General features: G+C 41.9%; 1 long non-coding RNA gene across 1 annotated transcript; it reads left to right on the top strand.

Moving 5' to 3' along the window:
- Positions 1-4541: 4541 nt before the first annotated feature.
- LOC120930321 lies at positions 4542-5023 on the top strand. Its single transcript, XR_005747703.1, has 2 exons — positions 4542-4823; positions 4902-5023. It is a non-coding gene; the product is annotated as an uncharacterized LOC120930321 (long non-coding RNA).
- The last annotated feature ends 878 nt before the right edge of the window (positions 5024-5901 follow it).

Raw genomic sequence — 5901 nt, 5'->3', positions numbered from 1 at the left:
CGTAGGTTACGTTCACGTCGTAGGCAGTGATCCGTCGTATCTTAGGGAGTAGTTCCGACGTGATTCTGTGATTCGGTATGGTCTTCCTGATTCTCCTGGCCAATCAGAAAGCAGGTCCTGAGACCCGATTGGCCAGGGAGTCCCAAGACCCACTTGCTGTTTCGCAGGAAAGAGAAGCAAGGGCCCTGGAGCTTGGAAGAGCCAGGGAGCAGCTCAGCCAGCAGTCCTCTCCAGCTGGGACTTGGCTCCCTCTTCAGCCACACCCAGCACTCCCTGGCTCTGAGGGCAGAGGAGGGAAGATCAGAGTGTCATAGTGTCATCCTGGGACTCAGCATCTGTCTCCTATTGTAAAGAGGCATTTGATCGCCAAATTGTCATCCTTTCATCTTACGCGGGAGGGGTGGTGTGATCACCATATTTCAGTCCGTCTCCCACAGGGGGAGGCTTTGGTATTGAGCGCCAGCCGCCACTGATGAGAACATAGGTAAGATCTCTAGTCTTTGGTGTACGAAAGGATCCTTTAAGAAGGAACTAGGGTCTCAGACCATGTCATATCATGTCAGGTCAAGAGAGCAATGGTCTGGCAAACAGCCATAGAAGAAAACACAGATTTCATGGTAGGGACTCAGGACATCAGCACCAGGACCTGGGTCTGAATCTGCAAACTCTGTGGTGTCTGGCAGTTGCTATTCTCACTGTACCACCAGGCATGCTGGTACCTTGTGTCTTTTTGTTTTTAAACCTTTTGGTCTTCCCATGAATTTCCTGATTTAAGCCATGTATCTGAATTTCCTATTTGTTAGATTATTGTGCTTACTCCAGCCTATATTGTCTTGAATTCCTGCTGATGTCCTTATCTTTGTTACCACTCATTACTGACCCTTGGCATGTTCATTGACTACGTTTCCATCTTATCTCATCCAGATACTACTTGTTACTGACTGTTGGCTTGTTTAATAACTATACTTTTGCTTGATCCCTACTTAAAATATCTCCTACCCCAGCTTTCTCACCTCCTGGTGGGGTGATTCCAAGGATCACGACCAGGTACTAATATGCATCAAAACCCACTATCAGGAGCTCCATTGAATAGTGATTAGTGCTTAGACCCCGAGCCTCAAGTGAGCCCACATCATCTGCTAGGGGATCCGATTGTATATTTTTAGATGATTACCTATGAACTACTCTACTGCTACAGCCACTACCTCTCTACTACAGGGCTGTCATTTTTTTGCATGAAGCTCTTTTCTCTAGAATATTGAATATATTGAAAAATGTGATAGAGGAGCAAAACAGGTTTTCAAAGTGAGCCCAGTCACCATAACAGATGGACCCTAAGAGTGAGTGGACTGAAAGTGTCTTAAAAGGCTTGGATAATTGTTGGGACTCCTTGTTATCTTGATAAGGGAACCTTTTTAGAAAAAAAACCCTCCACATGAAATAAGTAAGCTTGTCACAGCAAAGAGGTTCATAACTTAAGAACACTAGCAACACATGTAGGCTAGCTGGGAGTGGGAGGGGTTATATATGTGATTCCCCTGCAGCTTTCTTTTTTTTCCAGTGTACAATCACCTATCAGGTATCTGCATATAAACCATAATTAAAGACTACAGATCTATACTTTAAAACTAAGATTTTTGTTTTAATGAAAACTATGGCCCGGATTCACAAAGCACTTGGCGCCGACATATCTCCAGATATGCCGCGTAAGTGCAAATATGCGCCGTCGTATCTGTGCGCCGGAACCACATACTAAGATACGCCTAAAAACAGGCTTCATCCCACCGACGTAACTTGCCTACGCCGGCGTAGAGTGGGCGCATATTTACGCTGGACGCATTTGGCGCTCCCATTGATTTTCCATTCAAATATGCAAATGAGGGAGATACGACGATTCACAAACGTACGTACGCCCAACGCAAGTGCGCGTAAGTTATACGTATGTCGTAAAGTTATGCCCCATAAAGGAGGTGTAACTCAGCAACATCCATGCTAAGGGCTTCACCAGGGAACACAAGCCGGCGTATTTTACGTAGTTTACGTTGGACGTGAATATGGCTGAGCGTAGGTTACCTTCACACCGTAGGCAGTGATCCAACGTATCTTAGGGAGTAGTTCCGACTGGCGTCACGCATGGCGTCACGCCTCATTTGCATGGCTCACACCCACTTCCTCCTACGCCAGATTACGCCTAGGAAACCCAGCGCAGTTTTGGGAGCACTGGCTTTGTGAATTCAGTGCCTGCCTCTCTGCGCTGCGTCGGCGTAGCGTACAGGAGATATGCTACGGCGACATAAATGTGCGCCGCTGTCTGTGAATCCGGGCCTATGTGTATGTACAGTATGTGTGTGTTTGAATATAATATACACTCATACAGTATATAGTACATACACACACACAAATAAATTGACTAGGTATAGTTGAAGTAATAGGTGTTACGTTGCAAAAGTTTTATTGTCAGTGCATTAAGTGCCAGTTCACACCAGACGCAGTTTCATACAGTTCTGCACAAAATGCATGCACAGTGTTTTCCATGTATTCCAATGGCTCTAGTTCACACTATGCAGTCAGTTTACGGACAGTTTCTGCACCGGAAACTGACCAGAAACTGACTGCATAGTGTGAACTATAGCCATTGAAATACATGGAAAACACTGACAATGTATTTTTAGTTCAGAAAAAATGCACACAAAACTTTACAGAACTGCGTCTGGTGTGAACTGGCCCTAAATCCTAAAATCTTGGAATTTAAATTAAAAATAATAAAACAAACTCAATGTGTGTTAGGCTGGGTTCACACTACGTTTTTCCCATCCGTCCGCCGCATACGATTTATGTGAAAAAACTTATGCGGCAGAAACTGATGTAACAGTACGTAAACGTATGCTCAAAACTGTAACGTATGCGTTTATAAAACGTATAAGGTTTCATAAAGTGTGTAAGGTTCCATCCGTTTTTGGTGAAAAAAAACGCATACGTTTTTGGAATTAGTGTGATTTTCTAAATAAAGATTTTCTTGTTTTATTGCAATTTGGCAGGAAGTAGGAGTGGTTTCACATCTGCTCGTGTTTTTTTAGCTAGGAATGAGTCAGGAGAGCAGTATTTGTGGCTATTGATTGTGTTTTTTCAGCTTTATTGTGAAAATGATTGTATCGCCAATACTACGCATGCAGTTCCTTGAGCGGCAAGAGCGTGAGCGTGGGAGGCAACGTAGAACAAGGATTTTTTCACGTCGGTATTGGGTGCATCCAGTGAATGCCATCAGGCCACGGCTTGGTGCCTTTCAGGCCCTTTACCTACAGCTCCGTACTTTCCCTGACAAATTTCAGCGGTATGTGCGGATGGCTCCCTCTAGTTTTGATGTCCTTTTGGAGTTTGTTCGTGATGACATCCAGCGGCAGGATACGCACCTACGATTCGCAGTGTCGCCAGAACAGCGTCTTGTGGTGACCCTAAGGTAAGAATTTTTAATCTTCCACTTCAATTGTGTATATAATGTGTTTGTGTGATATGTTTAAAAATTGTTCTTGAAGTGTAGTAGCCCATAGCAACCCTATATATTTCTTAGGAGTCATAAAATGTGACCAAAGGTTCCAAAAGGCCAAGCTTTCCCTTTATAATTTTTTTAAAAAATCGCCAGATATGTCTTTTAATATATCGATATATATGTAGTATGTATACAAATATATATATATATATATTTACACACCAGTGGCATATATGAAAACATAGTATAGTCTCTGTGGTGCAATTGTAGCACATTCAGCCAAAAACTGAAAGGTTGGTGGTTGAAGTTCACCCAGAGACACATCTATCTTTTCAGAATCATATGAGGTGTAGGTAGCACCACAAATAGTTTGTTGCAGGACGTGAACGTGATAATGTGTATTGCGTTATGTGTTCACAGTTGTAATAATTTTTTTTTACAATACTTTGATTTTTTATTAGGTTTTTGGTGAGTGGAGAGTCCTTTTCTTCGCTACATTACCAATTCAGATTGGGGAAATCCACCATCTCTACTTTGGTACCACAGACATGTGAGGCGATATGGAGGAACCTTCAACGCCAGTATCTTCCAGAGCCAACCACAGCAATTTGGAATGAAGCAGCAGAGGGATACTGGAAACACGCCAACTTTCCAAATTGCGTTGGTGCACTAGATGGAAAACATGTCAGAATCAGGAAGCCCTCTGCTAGTGGCTCTTTATTTTACAATTATAAAAAATATTTTTCCATCATACTAATGGCAATCTGTGATGCCAGCTACAAATTTTTGGCAGTTGACATTGGGGCCTACGGTCAGAACAATGATTCACGTGTGTTCAAGGAGTCTAACCTTGGCAAAGCCCTGTATGCTGGCACATTCCAGATTCCAGGACCCAAACCACTACCGGGTATTGATGGACCTGCCCTGCCTCATGTGATAGTGGCTGATGAGGCCTTTCAAATGGCGGAAAACTTGTTGAAGCCATACTCAGGGAGAAGACTTAATGGCCAAAGGCGTGTCTTTAATTATAGATTGACACGTGCACGCAGGAATGTGCTTTTGGTATCCTCACTAATAAATGGCGCATACTTACCACCAGCATTCAAGTAAAGGCGGAATCCGTGGACTCTGTGATTAAAGCATGTGTGGTTCTGCATAATTTTGTAATAAAATTGGAGCCAGGGTCCATCCCCACCATGGAGGAAATAGCAGAGGTCGAACTTTCTGGACTGGAGCCTAACCCAATCAGATCAAGTGTTTCAGTGATGCAGATACGTGAACAGTTTTGCAACTACTTTTCATCAGAGCAAGGTGCATTGCCATGGCAGCATACAATGTAAGTATAATTATTTTTTTTTTATTATTATTTTCTGTACTTTCAAAATCTTAAAAAAATTTTTTTTCATATTCACAGATGAATATTGCAAGAGACAACTGGAAATCCCATACCTCCATTGCTGAAACATCACAATTGTGTCCATTGTATTATAGTTCTATTATGATTTTGAATAAAACACCACACTGTACAACTTTAAATTCAATTTTCTTTTTTTTATAAAAGTAGCAAACGGCTCTTTTCATAAATTAACAAATACAACATTTCCAAAAATATATAAATGTTAAATAACAATATTTATTCTCCAAAGAATAATTGAAAATTAAGGATTTGGGACTCAGAACTAATCCCAATGTGGGTGTCCCTATAATGTTAACCAACTAGATCTTTCAGTCGGCACGGCACGATCCATCCTAAAATCGCCCCCCTGAGTATGGTTGCTTCTGGTTTAATTTAATGGAACCTGGGACAGACCATATTGACATCACAGATCCACATTCGCGTCACGTTACATTCGGCCACCTCAAGGCAAAGGTATGTAAGGGTCAAAGTTCACACACACCCTCAAGGAATTCTTGCATTGAGGTGGCAGACCGTAATGTGACCTGAATGTAGCACAATGACGTTAATATGTTCTGTCTACATGTTCGCAACTAAACACCACACTGTAAAACTTTGAATGCAATATTTTTTTGGTTATAAAAGTAGCAAACGGCTCTTCTCATAAATTAACAAATACAACATTTAAAAAAAAATAAAATATTAAATAACAATATTTATTCTCCAAAGAATAATTGAAAATTAAGGATTTGGGACTCAGAACTAATCCCAATGTGGGTGTCCCTATAATGTTAACCAACTAGATCTTTCAGTCGGCACGGCACGATCCATCCTAAAATCGGCCCCCTGAGTATGGTTGCTTCTGGTTTAATTTATTGGAACCTGGGACAGACCATATTGACATCACAGATCCACATTCGCGTCACGTTACATTCGGCCACCTCAAGGCAAAGGTATGTAAGGGTCAAAGTTCACACACACCCTCAAGGAATTTATGCATTGAGGTGGCAGACCGTAA

This window comes from Rana temporaria, chromosome 3, assembly GCF_905171775.1.
Source record: "Rana temporaria chromosome 3, aRanTem1.1, whole genome shotgun sequence".
NCBI lineage: Eukaryota > Metazoa > Chordata > Amphibia > Anura > Ranidae > Rana > Rana temporaria.
Note: the sequence above shows the minus strand (reverse complement) of the source record. Positions and strands in the feature narration are given on the sequence as shown.